Source organism: Arachis duranensis, chromosome 9, assembly GCF_000817695.3.
Source record: "Arachis duranensis cultivar V14167 chromosome 9, aradu.V14167.gnm2.J7QH, whole genome shotgun sequence".
NCBI lineage: Eukaryota > Viridiplantae > Streptophyta > Magnoliopsida > Fabales > Fabaceae > Arachis > Arachis duranensis.
The window spans coordinates 40669655-40686210 of NC_029780.3; the positions used below are offsets into that span (position 1 = coordinate 40669655).

At 35.3% G+C, this 16556-nt stretch overlaps 1 pseudogene; it reads left to right on the plus strand.

Moving 5' to 3' along the window:
- Positions 1–9678, plus strand: part of LOC107495237 (BES1/BZR1 homolog protein 2-like) — a 24554-nt pseudogene extending 14876 nt beyond the window's left edge.
- The last annotated feature ends 6878 nt before the right edge of the window (positions 9679–16556 follow it).

Here is a 16556-nt window from a genome sequence, read left to right on the forward strand (position 1 = left end):
CTCCAGGTTGAGACTTGATACTCTGTTGACCCTATGTCGTAAGTGTGGTCGGGCACTGTGAAAGTCCTGGATGAGCTCGCCCCCGAAATATTCACCAGTGAGGGTGATGGATATGGATCATGTTTATGATCAAGTTTATGATGAGTATAGCTCGAGTTGGGGATGCGCGACAGAGGGACAGTCCAATGGTTAGCTACCAGGACTTGTCGGGTTGGCTCTATAACCGACAGATGATATCATCAGCCACTAGGGACAGGCATTCATCATATGCATACTATATGAATTGTTTGAGATTGCCTATTTGACTGCATATTACTTGCTAATTGTCTAAATGCTTTACTTGTTCCTAATTGTATATTTCTTACTTGATATAACTGTGTTTTCTACTTTATACTTCTGCTGGTGGTTGGGAGGTCTGAAGGAATTGGAAAGGGAAGAGTTAATTAGACTGAAGAATCTTTAGTCAGATGCCCTTTATGGTTTAGCCTGTTTATAAGCTTTGATATTATCTGAAGGAAATTCTAGGATTGCCTTTGACTTTTCTCTATTATTATGTATTATATATGTGGAAGCTATTACCATGCTGGGGACCTCTAGTTCTCACCCATGCGGATTTTGTGGTTTTCAAATGCAGGACGTGAGGTTTCTCACTGAGGCCTGCTGGAGACTTCTGGATTAGCGAAGATCCTTTGTTCTTGGGGACGCTGTTTAGTTTATATGTTTTGCTTAGATACTTTTATCTCCTGTTTTGGTTTATATGTTTTGCTTAGATACTTTTATCTCCATTAAATAATACAAACTGTGATGACTCCTCTTATGGGAGATTTTGGAGAATAGGTTTTATGTATTTGTGTCCCTTTGGGTTTCCTTTGGGGTTTTCCTTATTTTATCATATGTATATATTGCTATGCTCGGACCAGTGTCTTCGCAGCCGGATTTTGAGTCTTGATATTCCTGTTTTTGACACTCCTTTGTATATATATAATCACGCGTTGGTTATCCTTGTTCGTTACGTTATCGATCGGAGTGTTGCGCTTTAGAGTTGCGATTTTTGTTTACCCCTTTTTCTACAAAGGCTCCTAGTTATAATCAATCATTCATACTACTATACGTACTAAATTTTTTTATTTTAGAGGTCGTAATACCTTGCCATCTCTGAATTATGACTTAAGCATAAGACTCTGTATGGTAGGGTGTTACACTTGGAATTTTGTTTTGTTTTGATTACATATATATATATATATATATGTTTTGTATTACTCCTCTTAGAGGCTATTTTGGAGAAACAGGTTCTGTATTTTGTCTTTTGGATTGTCTTTTGGAAGTTCCTTATATATGTATGTATACCTTATATGCTCGGACCAGTTCTCTTCACAAACCGAGTTCTAAGTCTTGATACCTGTATTTTTGGCACTCTCTTGTATATCTTATCGTGTTAGTCTATTCTATATCTGTTCGTTTACGTTATCGATTGGAGTGTTGCACTTTTCGATTTATCAGTTTTAATTTACCCTTTTATTTTCAAAGGCTCCTAGTTATGAACATTTTTACACTACTATACGTACTAAATTTTGTTTTTAGAGGTCGTAATACCTCGCCACCTCTATCTTATGACTTAAGCATAAAACTCTGTGTGGTAGGGTGTTACATCTTTCATGCTTCCTTCCACTTTTTCCTAGTCATTCTTGCCTTTAGGACCTAAAATCACTCAACAAACATATCACGGTATCGAATAGAATAAAAGTGGAATTAAAATGGTCAATTTAAGCACAAAAACGCATGTTTTCACATTTAATTTCAATTTAGGGATAAAACACAAGTATGCTATTTTGGTGATTAAGTGTGAGTTTATGTGATGAAATCCGTCCAATTCGAGAAAAAATTATCGTCAAATATGGACTCATCAGTATCCCAAATTTTAGAATTTGTACCATTTAGCATAAGAATACTGCTAACTTGTGGAAAAATATTGGTAGTTAAAGGCATAACAACTAGATTAGAAAAAAAATGTGCAATAAATATTAGTTAAATAATTAAAAAATGTCCATATTAAGATATTTAGAACAACATTAATTTTTTATTTTTGGATAGAAAAATTAATGGTAAGTGATACTCTTATTATGGTAATCAAATATTGTCAAAAAATTTCGACACATATTAAGTCATTTTTTTTTTGGACGGACTAAATACACAGATGAAAACCTAAATTTTACAAACTATTTATTAATGTATATATTTTATGTTAATTGGCCAAAACATTAACATTCTTTTGGGTCAATTATTGACTACATAATTAATAGAAAATAAATAAAAATGTACAATGCTTATTAGTTGGCAAAATAATAAATTTTTTTTGCTGATTATTATTTGCATAAATAAAAAATATTATTTTTAATTTTTAATTATTCAAATATTACTAATGTGGACATATAACTTGGCTAAATATAAATATCTCTTTGGATCGATTAATATTTACATAAATGATACATATATTTCAAAAGAACAATTAATTTTATACCAAATCAATATCACACAAAATTAAATTCGAGACAAATCATAGTTTTATAATACTCTACTAATGGTTTAGAATAAATCATTTATTTATTTATTATATCAAGATAATTCTACCAAACCAAATAAAAGAAAGATGCGGTCTCATATAAAATATATACCTTAATTAATATATGACTAATTCTATAGTGTCTTTCGTTTAGCGTTTAACTTTTATTTAAATTATTTTTTTAATAACTTTAAAATATTTAAATTTTTTTCATTTTTATATTTTTAAATTTAAAATTAATTATTAAACATATTTTAACAATTAAATAATATTTTTAAACATCATAACAAACATCTTAATATATTTCAACCAAATATTAAATTTATATAAGACTACAATAAGTGTAAATTATTTGTATTTTTTATTTATTTTATAAAAAATAACCCAATAAATAATAGAAGAAAAAGAACACATCATATTGAATTACACAATCTAAAAGGATTGAAAAAAAAACACGTGAAGGAAGTACATCATGCACTAATCATTAATTTTATGAGTATCATTTTATAAAAAAATATAAGTAATTAAAGAACACATTATATTCATTATAAATGCACATCAATATATATAAATATTCATACATAGCAATAAATATTTTTTTTTAAAGCAAGGAACTTAACACAATAAAATAAAAAAAATAAAAAAAATAATACTAAAATATAAAATTATAATAATCTGTAATTATTTTTGTTATTGTCATCAACAACCTATAAAAATTAACATTTTTCTATTTTTAATAGTTTTTAATTGATCTATTAATAATATTCTCCACACCCAATTGCTTATTTTTAAAAATCTTAACATTTTTTTTTCAAGTCAAATATTTCAAATCATAACAAAAAAAACTAATCACCCATTGATTTTACTCTTCTTTTTCACCAAAAGTATCGATTCAATTCTCAAAATACTTCTCTAAAAGTATCAATTAAATTCTCAAAATACTACTCAATATTATTTAAAATTGTCCACAGTCTATCTGACAGATACAACCAAACACACTATACATAACAGTGTATATATATAAAGAATTACAACCCTATATATAATAAAGAATTGCAACCCAAACGACACCAGCATTAAAAGTGATTATATTTTATGTTTGTACAACAATACTAGTTATATATATGACATATGACGCTTAGATATATATAAAAGTCAAACATATGACGCACACACATATTAAAGTTACATATTATATGTGCAACGACAATAAACAGAATCACAGAAGAATATTCATAATATATGACTTTGTTGTCCAACAATTTTAAATCTAAACAACATAAATATATACATATTTCAATTCAGTAATTAAAATTTAAAATAATAAATTAAATATTTTTTATGATTAAATTATGAAGGACTCTAATACCGTTTATTAGAACAAATAATTTTATAATTCGAATCTTTTATATTAAACCATCAAAAAAATATTTATCATAATACAAAAGTTTATCTGTACTCGTAAAAGTGATTGAAGAATTATCTTAATCTTGTTCAACCAAAACTTTTTGTATCTTTAATAGGATTGAATTGTAACTCTTCTGATAAAAAGCTACGGAGGCAATTTTGATATGTTGGGACAGAAACTTTGAAGTTACTATTTATATTTGAATGTGTCACCTATTAAACCCTAAATCCCAAATAAAATGGTAAATATCCTTTCCAGTTCCTGACCTTTTATCCGAGAGACGACGAGCACCTTGATCTTCTTGATATCTCATCCAGGCCCCCATCCATGCAAAGAAATGTAAATACAGACCCTTGTCACCGGATGCCAATGGGTTACCCGTGTGATGCATCCGTTGTTGTCTGATGTGTCATACCACAGTGTCAGGTGGCAGAACGAAGTTGTGAATGGGACTAAAAGCCCCCTCCCTGGGTCCCAAACGTCGTCGTTCATAAATAGCCTAGCCATATTTACATTACTTTTCTTGATCTCCTCACTCATTCGCAGAAAAGCCTTAATAATTCTTCTTCCACCATTATTTTCCTCCAAAAGTCAAGGAACACATTACAACTCTTAGCCTGCTGGTTACAAGTGGTTGACAGATGTTCAGAAGATTTTGACGGTGACTTCGTGGCACACATGAAAGGTTAGTTTCCCTATTTAGCTTTCTCTACTGTGAGTTGATAATGTACTTCTTTTGCATGCATGTCTCTGACGATGAATCGCTTGCATGATAAAACACTATTTTTTATTAGGGTTCATTCATTTCGTGTTGTCAAAAAGGAAGTTTATATTCAAGTTATTGATATAATGCAATGTTTTTAGTTCTGGTTTTTCTAGCTGTTGTTGATCTGTGATGTGTATTAGGAAAAAACTTTAATGGTTTAGTTCTAAAATATTGTAGATGTCTGTGTTTGTGGTTCCTATGTTTAACCATGGAAGAAAGTTTCGAGGAAATGCAAAGGGATGAGAGAGAAAGAGTTTTCGAAAATTTAAATGAAATAATAGAAAATTAGAATTTAAAACAATTAGTTAATTAAAATAATTTTTGAAAAATGGGTTAGTGATTTTCGAAAATGAGAAGTGAAAAAGATTTTAAAATAAATTTTGAAGAAGATAAGAAGTTAGAAAAAGATTTTGAAATTAAAATTAAAAAAAAAGATATGATTGAAAAAGATCTGATTGAAAAAGGATATGATTGAAAAGATATGATTGAAAAGAAAATTAAAAAGGGATTTAAAAAGATTTGATTTTTAAAATTGATGACTTGACTAACAAGAAACTAAAAGATATGATTCTAGAATTCAAAGATTGAACCTTTTTTAACAAGAAAGTAACAAACTTGAAATTTTTGAATCAAAACATTAATTGTTAGCAAGGATTTTTTTTTTTGAAAATTTAAGAAAAAGATTTTTTTTTTGAAAAATTAGTTTTAAAATTTTCAAAAGCATTAAAAGAGAAAGATAAGATTTTAAAATCATGAATTAAAACATGAAAATTTGAAAAAAATTTGAATTTGAAACGAAATTACCTCCCCTGTGTCATCCTGGCGTTTAACGCCCAGAATGCTACCTCTTTGGGCATTTAGCGCCCAGCCAGATACCCTGTCTGGCGTTTAACGCCAGAATTTCTTCCTTACTGGGTCTTTTTCTAAACGCCTAGCTTTTTCTCTGTGATTCCTCTGCTGTATGTTCTGAATCTTCATTTCTCTGTATTATTTACTTGAAAAGAGATATTTTTGAAAAATTAAGATCAGAACAAGTAATGCATGCAAGAACACTTTGAATGTCAAGATGAACACCAAGAAAACTTTGAAGATCATGATGAACATCAAGAACATATTTTTGAAAAATTTTAAGAAAAGAAAGATATGCAAGACACCAAACTTAGAAATATTTAATGTTTAGACACTATGGATTTGAAAATGCATATGAAAAATAAGAAAAGACACAAAATTGGAGAATTTAAAGATCAGAACAAGTAAAATCATCAAGAACAACTTGAAGATCAATGAAGAACACAATGCATATATTTTCGAAAATTAAGAAAAATTAAAGCATGCAATTGACACCAAACTTAAAATTTAACACTTGACTCAAACAAGAAACACAAAAAATATTTTTGGTTTTTATGATTTTATTAAATTTTTTTGTATTTTTATTTTTTTCGAAAATAAAAATAAAAGAGAGCTTAAATATAAAATAAAATTACCTAATCTAAGCAACAAAAAGAACCGTCAGTTGTCCAAACTCGAACAATCCCCGGCAATAGTGCCAAAAACTTGGTATACGAAATTGTGATCACACTTTTCACAACTCCGCACAACTAACCAGCAAGTGCACTGGGTCGTCCAAGTAATACCTTACGTGAGTAAAGATTGATCCCACGGAGATTGACGGCTTGAAGCAAGCTATGGTCATCTTGTAAATCTCAGTCAGTCGGATTCAAATGGTTATGAGGTATTGATAATTAAAAGATAGATAAGACGGAAAATAACATAGAGATACTTATGTAATTCATTGGTGGAAATTTTAGATAAGCGTTTGGAGATGCTTTGTTGCTTCTGAACCTCTGCTTTCATATTGTCTTCATCCAATCATGCCTGCTCCCCTCCATGGCAAGTTGTATGATCCTCTCAGTGAAAATGGTCCGGCTACGGTTTCTGTACGGCTAATCAACTGTCAGATTTCTCGTCTCGGATGAAAAATACCAGGCATAGCTACCGCAGGGCTAATCATCTGTCAGTTCTCACTTGTGTCGGAATAAGATCCATTGATCCGTTTGCACACTGTCACTGCGCCCAACATTCGCGAGTTTGAAACTCCTCACAGTCATCCCTTCCTAGATCCTACTCGAAATACCACAGATAAGGTTTAGACTTTCCGGATCTCAAGAATACTGTCTATTGACTCTAGCCTATACCACGAAGATCCTAATCACGGGGTCGGATGCTCTGTTGTCAGGAGAGATGATGCGAATCCGTGGATCAAAGACCCAAGAGAGTATACTCTGGCTGGCATCCAATGACTACGTTGAACATCATGTAGACCGCTTTGTGGTTGTCAGGCACGCGAATCTTGGCTAAGCGAGTACTAAAGATAGTGGGTGATTGTCACGGGTCACCCCTTCAGTCTGACTTAACCGAATTAAGTACAAGAGTATATCTTGGAGAAGTAGGCATGAATTAAAGGAAAAACAATAGTACTTGCGTTAATTCATGATGAATAGCAGAGCTCCTCACAATAATCTACGAGGTGTAGAAACTCCACCGTTGAAAATACATAAGAGAAAAAGGTCTAGGCATGGCCGAATGGCCAGCCTCCCCAGAGATGATCATAAAGCTCAAGGGTTCCAAAGAAGACCCCCATACAATAGTAAAAAGTGTTATTTATACTAAACTAGTAAACTAGGTTTACAAAAAATGAGTAGATAGTACAAAAATCCACTTCCGGGGCCCACTTGGTGTGTGCTTGGGCTGAGCTTTGAAGCTTTCACGTGCATAGGCCATCCTTGGAGTTAAATGCCAGCTTGGGTGCCAAGTTGGGCGTTTAACTCTAGCTTTGGTGCCAGTTCTGGCGTTTTACGCTAGAAAAGGGCCTCAAGTGGGCGTTTGGATGCCAGTTTGGGCCATCAAGTCTGGGGCAAAGTATGGACTATTATACATTTCTGGAAAGCCCAAGATGTCTACTTTCCAACTCAATTGAGAGCGTGCCAATTGAGCTTCTGTATCTCCAGAAAATCTACTTTGAGTGCAGGGAGGTCAGAATCCAACAACATCTGCAGTCTTTTCTCAGCCTCTGAATCAGATTTTTGCTAAGGTCCCTCAATTTCAGCTAGAAAATATCTGAAATCACAGAAAAATATACAAACTCATAGTAAAGTCCAAAAATGTGAACTTTTCATAAAAGACTAACAAAAGTATACTAAAAAGTAACTAAAACATACTAGAAATTACCTAAAAATAATGCCAAAAAGTGTATAAATTATCCGCTCATCAGTTACCTACAACAAGTATGAAGAGATGGGTCACTACGACAAAACCTACAGAGGATCTCCTGAAAATCCTAATTGGTGGCAAAAAAATAAAAAAAATAGAAGAGAAACAATTTAGCACTTGTAGTTGTTAACCCAGACCTACCTAATGCTGACATTCCCATAGAAACTAATGCTCTTCCATCTCAGGTACAAAAGTCTACACCTTACTCTTAATATGCAAATCTATTTCTCAAGGTAGCAGTGTGACACTATGTGGATGCTGTTTCAGGGAGGAGCACAAGTGCCTAACCAAAATGACTTCTACCTTTACAAGCCAATTAGGGTATAGGTATATGAGTATTTCCATACTTTGAACTATCTTTCTTTGGGCTAACATGGGCTAAGGCTAGTGTTCTGAGGCTTACCTAAAATGATGAGGTCAATCTCGCACGAGATCTTCAGGTGTGATCGGAGCTACCGTGTCTGACGAGTAAATCCCCAAAATGGTCCCTCAGATTGAGCCCTTGCACCAATGTTATCACTGACTTTCGAAATGCTCTAATTGCACCCTTCAGATTGAGCTCCGTGCGAAATCCTGGTCCTTCCACCCATTTTTGATGTGACTCAACAGCCGGAGTGCTAAGCTGGCGGTTTGTGGTCCACGTAGGTAGCCTGGAGGGTACTTCCATTGCTTGTTAAGAAGAGGACGGTACTACCTACAGCAAGGTTTCTTCTTCTACTTCTCTTTCTCTCAGATCTACTTGCTCTTTCTTGCTTGCTTTGTTGATTTGCTTTCTAATCTTGCTAAAAAGTTGATTTGATCTTGGAGGCTTGCGATCTAACTAGCTTTTGTAGTGTTAATCTGTCATTGTGATAGTTCTAGATGATTGATTATGCTCCGTTAGTTTCACCCTAGAAATCTTGATTGAGATTTGTGTTTTGATGATAGGGATGCAAGAGGCCACAAGGTGAGATTGGAGGAACTCCAGTGAACATGAGTGGTTGTTCTTCACTACAGCCAAGCCCACAGTCATCAGCGTTCCTAAGCCCTGTTCCTTCCTACCATGCTAGCCTAACTTCCTCATCATTCCCCAGTCCCTCTCGCATTGATCCCAACCTTCAAAACCCCTCTTCATTCCTCCTACCATTCATTCATAACATCACCTTCATCCCCACAAACCTTCCTCTTCTTAGAATATCCAATAGTGCCCCTATTACCTCTCCTCTTTCTTCCCCAACCTCTAGGGGTTCTAAAAGGAAGGAAGATTTCGAATCCCTCTCCAATGTCTCCTCTCTTAATTCGTTTTTCCAGCCTCTCTTCACGGTATCCGCCCCATCCAGCCCCTTCCGCCGCCACCAATTGGCTACTTCCACCATTCCTGAGTGTGATGAAGCTGATGCTTCCACTGTGGACTCCGGTCGCTGGCTTAGTTTTCAGACAACGACGACCTCAGCTGCTCCTCCATCGCCTACCTTCAACCTTGGGAAACCAGTAATGCAGCAGATCACTCTCCAGGTTCCATGGATATGAATGAAGGGATGCAATAGGGCCAGGCTGCAGAGAGAGGAAGACCATCGGATTTTGACTTTGAGAATGGTAGAGTGAAGCCATGGAAGGGTGAGAGGATACATGAGGTGGGAGTGGATGAGTTGGAACTTACTCTAGGATGTGGAAAGGCCTGATGTTGAAAATAATGTTTAGGGCTACCTCCAGGTAAAACAGCGTCGTTTAAGGCTGCCTACGTGGACCACAAACCGCCAGCTCAGCACTCTGGCTGCTGAGTCACACCGGAAATGGGTGGAAGGACCAAGATTTCGCACGGAGCTCAATCTGAAGGGTGCAATTAGAGCATTTTAAAATTCAGGGGTAGCATTGGTGCACGGGCTTAATCTGAGGGACCATTTTGGGATTTACTCGTGTTTGACTTGTTGGAGCTTGAGGTGCGGCTGGTCCTTGATCACCAGAGGGTGGTGGTACCTGTAAGAGACTCCGAAGCTTAAGTCAGCACGAAGTTTAAGCAGATTTTTTGTAGAATTTGAGTATGAGTTATACCTGGGTGCTCCTGTGTATTTATAGTAGTGTGGAGTGACCTTCCTTGAGATAAGTTAGTTATCTTATCTTATCTTTTGTGGGTAAGATCACTTATCTTTTGGCCAGCTGCCTTCAGGTGGGCTGTGATCGTCTACTTTTGGGCCTACTTGGGCCTCTTGTTGTGATCTTCTGAACTCTTTATGAAGAGGTCGGTAATGGACCAACCTTAAAAGAGGTTGGTCAATTTGCTTCAGGCTAACTCGGACCTTATAGCTCAGACCGATGTATGAACAGTGCCCCTGCTTGAGCTTTGATCTTCCGTGAGGTTGTGCTCGTTTCTGAGCTTCGACCTCTTTGGGGGAAGTTGTGCTCAAGCATTGCGTCTGGTCTGCTCTTACTTCGAAATAGCTTTTCGTGTTGCTGTAATGTCTTGTGAAGCATTTTTTCCTTTAAATGCGGCGTCGCATCAGTTTTGGGTTTTTTGTGAGTGCTTTTAAAGACTTTTAATAGGTATTTAAATTCCCTTTTCCATTTCATTTCCTCACTTAATTTGAAATTGAAAAGAAAGGGTTTTCTTTCGTTCCTCATTTGCTTCCGTCTTGTCTCATATGCTCAGTGAGAGAAACTTCCTTTCATTTATCTTCTGACTTCCCCAGCGCTCCAAGATTGTTCCTTTCTTGGATTTTCGGAGTTTCCATCTCTTAGTGGGGATCTATTCGTGGCTTGCTGCTGGTTCCTTTGTCTTCTTTCGCAAGTTGGTGCTCGGCTTCACACCATTTCACTTTTTATGCGCTTTTATTTGTAGATTTTCTATGTGTTTCACTGCTGCATGCGTTCTTTTCGGGAAAAGTTTTGATCTTTGCTGAGCTTCCTTTAAAAAGGTTGAAGCTTTCTGATACTTGCATGTCTTTGTTTCTTTTCAAAATTGCGATCTTTTTTATCTCTGCTGCTCCGTTTCGGGGAAATGTGCATGCTTTAGGTTTTCGTTGTTACCTCCAGTCGTTTACTTTGTTTGGGGGTTTTAGGGTTTTGGTTTATCACATTTATCTTCTTCTGTATTCTGTAATGCTGCCTCCAAAGGGTGCCCCTAGCGCTTTTGGTATTGATTTTTTGCTTTTTATGGATGCTGGGGTGCCCTTTTACTGGTAGACGTGTTGCTTTGTTGGTTGTTTCTTCCGTTTTTGCTTCTGTTTGAGTTGTTTGGTAGTGACACCCTTTTTATTTTTCTTTGCTGTAGGTGTAGTTTGCTATATGTCTTTTCATAAGAACATTGTCGAGATGTCCACCAAGGTCTCTGCTGGTATGGGCGATTGGCTAGACTCCATAGTCCTGATGTGTGTTACGGTAGCCGACCTTGAGTACTGTGAGAAACATAGGCGATTTTATAGGATCTGTGAGCGTAGGGAGGATGAGAAGAATTATGAATTAGTGTCGCCCGATCCTGAGGAGAGAGTTAGTTTCCCCCCTTTAGTTCGGACAGAGCGATTGATGAACGGATTTTTGATGGTAAAGAATTCACAAATAAATTCTCGTTGCAAGTATAGTTTTTAAACCAAAAAAGAATCCTCTCATGCAAAAATTTGGTTGTCACAAGTAACAAACCCCAATAAAATAACCGAAGTATTCAAATCTTAGGTCGTTCTCTCTAGGAATTGTAATAAAGTGTTCTTGTTATTGGCTATGAAGTATGTTTTGGGGTTTTTGAATTAAAAGACAAGAAATGTAAATTGCAAAAGAAATAAACTAATACTAAGAAAGCTCTTGGCAAGGTATGAGAACTAGAAGTCCTATTCTCATTATCATCATCAATTGTGACAACAATTGTTCTTTGCTCCACTTAGTTAACCTCTAACTATGAAGGCAAGTGATGAGCAGATAATTTATACGCTTTTTGGCATTATTTTTAGGTAATTTTTAGTAGGATCTAGCTACTTTTTAGTATATTTTTATTAATTTTTAAGCAAAATTCACATTTCTGGACTTTACTATGAGTTTGTGTGTTTTTCTGTGATTTCAGGTATTTTCTGGCTGAATTGAGGGACCTGAGCAAAAATCTGATTCAGATGCTGAAAAAGGACTACAAATGCTATTGGATTCTGACCTCCCTGCACTCGAAATAGATTTTCTGGAGCTACAGATAACCAATTAGCGCGATTTTATTTGCGTTGGAAAGTAGACATTCTGGGCTTTCTAGCAATATATAATAGTCCATACTTTGCTCGAGTTTTGACGATGCAAATTGGCGTTCAAACGCCAACTTCCTGCCCTATTCTGGCGTTAAACGCCAGAAACAGGATAAAAGCTGGAGTTAAACACTGAAACTAAGATAAAAGCCGGAGTTTAACTCCAAGAAAAGTCTCTACACACGAAAGCTTCAATGCTCAGCCCAAGCACACACCAAGTGGGCCCGGAAATGGATTTCTGCATCATTTACTTATTTCTGTAATCCTAGTAACAAGTTTAGTATAAATAGAACTTTTTACTATTGTACTGAGTATCTTTGGACGTTTAGTCCTTAGACCTAGGTCTTGGTTATTCTAGTTCCCTCTCTGGGGCCGAAACCAATGAACACCATTATCACTTATATATTTCCAACGGTGGAGTTTCTACACCTCACAGATTAAGGTGTGGAGCTCTGCTGTTCCTCAAGTATTAATGCAAAGTACTATTGTTCTTTTATTCAATTCAAGCTTATTCCTATTCCAAGATATCCATTCATACACAAACATATGATGAATGTGATGATCAAGTGCACTCATCACCATTCTCACTTATGAACGCGTGCCTGACAAACACTTTCGTTCTACATGAAAACAAGTGCATATCTCTTGGGTCTCTAATCAACGATTCACATCATTTTCCCTCTAACAATGGGGCATCTGAATATGAGATTAGAACCTTCGTGGTATAGGCTAGAAACAATTGGCAGCATTCCTGAGATCCGAAAAGTCTAAACCTTGTCTGTGGTATTCCGAGTAGGATCTGGGAAGGGATGACTGTGACGAGCTTCAAACTCGCGACTGTGGGGTGCAGTGACAGTGCACAAAAAGATCATTGGATTTTATTCCGACACGATCGAGAATCGACAGCTGATTAGCCATGCGGTAGCTGTGCCTGGTATTTTTCATCCGGGACGACAAATCCGAAAGTTGATTAGCCGTACAGAAACCGTAGAGGACCATTTTCATTGAGAGGACGGGAGGTAGCCATTGACAATGGTGATCCCCAACATACAGCTTGCCATGGAAATGTGTATGAATAATTGAATGAAGACAGTAGCAGAGATTCAGAAGGAATAACGCATCTCCATACGTTTATATGAAATTTCCACCAATGAATTACATAAGTATCTCTATCTTTATTTTATGTTTATTTATCTTTTAATTATCAAAGCTTCATAACCATTTGAATTAGCTTGACTGAGATTTACAAGATGACCATAGCTTGCTTCAAGCCGACAATCTCCGTGGGATCGACCCTTACTCACGTAAGGTATTACTTGGATGACCCAGTGCACTTGCTGGTCAGCTGCACGGAGTTGTGAAAAGTGTGAATCACGATTTTGTGTACCAAGTTTTTGGCGCCGTTGCTGGGGATTGTTCGAGTTTAGACAACTGACGGTTCATCTTATTGCTTAGATTAGGTATTTTTCTTTTTATTTTGTTCTTCAGAATTTTTAAGAATGAATTCTAGAGTTTCAGAGGATGCCTTTATCATCACAGGAGCTAGTTGATTCCCATCAATTTGGCTGTTGTATGTAATGTCTTGCTGAAGCTTGCCTAGCCATGTCTAATATTTTTTAGACTAAAGCTTTAGACTAACATTGCATGATTCCTGGAATTCTTATTAAAAATTTTTAGTTTCTTATTTTCTTTTCCAAAAATAATTTTCGAAAAAATACAAAAAATTTATAAAATAAAAAAAACAAAAAAATAAAAAATATTGTGTTTCTTGTTTGAGTCTAGAGTCAATTTTAAGTTTGGTCTCAATTGCATGTTTTCTTTTTTTCTTGCATTTTTCGAAATTCTATGCATTATGTTCTTTATTGATCTTCAAGTTGTTCTTGAAGATTTTCTGTGTTCTGATCTTTAAATTCTCTTGTTTTGTATGATTTGTTGTTTTTTATATGCATTCTCAATTTGTTAGTGTCCATAGTATACAAACTTCTAAGTTTGGTGTCTTGCATGTCTTTCTTTTCTAAAATTTTTTCAAAAATATGTTCTTGATGTTCATCATGATCTTCAAAGTGTTCTTGGTATTCATCTTGACATTCAAAGTGTCCTTGCATGCATTATTTGTTTTGATCTTGCATTCTTATGTTTTAATTCATTTTGTTGTTTGTCTCTCTCATCATTAAAAATTCAAAATTCAAAAATATATCTTTTCAAGTCAATAATACAGGGAATTGAAAATTCAGAACATTCAGCAGAGGAATCACAGAGAAAAGCTGAGCGTTCAGAAAAATGCCCAGTAAGGAAGCATTTTTGGCATTCAACGCCAGCCAGGATACCTGGCTGGGCATTAAACGCCCAAAAGGGTAGTATTTTGGGCGTTAAACACCAGAATGGATACCATTCTGGGCGTTTAACACCAGGATGGCACAGGAGAGGAGATTTTGTTTTCAATTCAAATCTTTTTCAAATTTTCATGTTTTAATTCTTATTTTTGAAATCATATATTTCAAAATCAAATCTTTTCAATCATATCTTTTTCAAAAAAATTTCAAATCTTTCTCATTTTTCTTTCACTATTTTCAAAAATCTTGATTCAAAAATTTCAAGTTTGTTACTTTCTTGTTAAGAAAGATTTAATATTTGAATTTTAGAATCATATCTTTTAGTTTCTTGTTAGCCAAGCTATCAATTTTAATAAACAAATCTTTTCAAATTGTTTGCCAATCATATCTTTTTAAACCATATCTTTTTCAAATCATATCCTTTTAAATTCTAATTTCAAAATTTCTTTCTAACTTCTTATCTTTTCAAATTTATTATTTCTTATCTTTTTCAAAACCACCTAACCACTTTCTCACTTTTGATTTTCGAAAACCATTAACCATTTTTCAAAATTATTTTTAATTAACTAATTATTTTAAATTTTGATTTAATTTTTTGAAAATTACCTCCATCTTATCTCTTTCTATTTAATCACTAACACTTCTCCTCAACTAGCAATTCGGACTCTCTCATTCCTTATATGTTCGAATTCGCTTCTATCTACCTCACCTTTCTATTCTTATTTTCCTCTGACACCTTAAAGAACCTCTATACTGTGACAAAAAGGATTCCTCTTCCTTTCTGTTCTCTTCTTTTTCATATGAGCAGGAGCAAGGATGAGAACATTCTTGTTGAAACTGACTTTGAACCTGAATGGATTCTGAAAAAGAAGCTAAGAGAAGCTAAAGAACAACAATCCAGAGAAAACCTTATAGAGAATCTCGAAAAAAAAGTAATGGCCGAACCCAACAACAATAACAATGCAAGGATGGTGCTTGGTGATTTTACTACACCAACTTCCAACTTCCATGTAAGAAGCATCTCAATCCCTGCCATTGGAGCAAACAATTTTGAGCTTAAGCCTCAATTAGTTTCTCTGATGCAACAGAATTGCAAGTTCTATGGACTTCCATCAGAAGATCATTTTCATTTCTTAACTGAATTCTTGCAGATCTGTGATACTATTAAGACCAATGGAGTTGATCCCGAGGTCTGCAAGCTTATGCTTTTCCCTTTTGCTATAAGAGATAGAGCTAGAATATGGTTGGACTCTCAACCTAGAGATAGTCTGAACTCTTGGGATAAGCTGGTCACGGCTTTCTTAGCCAAATTCTTTCCTCCTCAAAAGATGAGCAAGCTTAGAGTGGATGTTCAAACCTTCTGGCAGAAAGAAGGTGAATTCCTCTATGAAGCTTGGGAAAGATACAAGCAACTGACCAAAAAGTGTCCTTCTGACATGCTCTCAGAATGGACCATCCTGGATATATTCTATGATGGTCTGTCTAAATTGTCTAAGATGTCATTGGGCCATTCTGTAGGTGGATCTATTCACCTGAAGAAAACGCCTATAGAAGCTTAGGAACTCATTGAAATGGTTGCAAATAACCAATTCATGTACACCTCTGAAAGGAATCTTGTGAATAATGGGACGCCTTAGAGGAAGGGAGTTCTTGAAATTGATACTCTGAATGCCATATTGGCTCAGAGCAAAATGTTGACTCAGTAAGTCAATATGATTTCTCAGAGTCTGAATGGATTGTAAGCTGCATCTAACAGTACTAAAGAAGCATCTTCTAAAGAAGAAGCTTATAATCCTAAGAACCCTAAAATGGCAGAGGTGAATTACATGGGTGAAGCCTAAGGAAACACCTATAATCCGTCATGGAGAAATCATCCAAATTTCTCATGGAAGGATCAACAAAAGCCTCAACAAGGCTTTAAGAATAATAATGGTGGAAGAAACAGGTTTAGCAATGGCAAGCCTTTTCCATCATCCTCTCAGCAACAGACAGAGAATTCTGAGCAGAATCCATCTAGCTTAGCAAA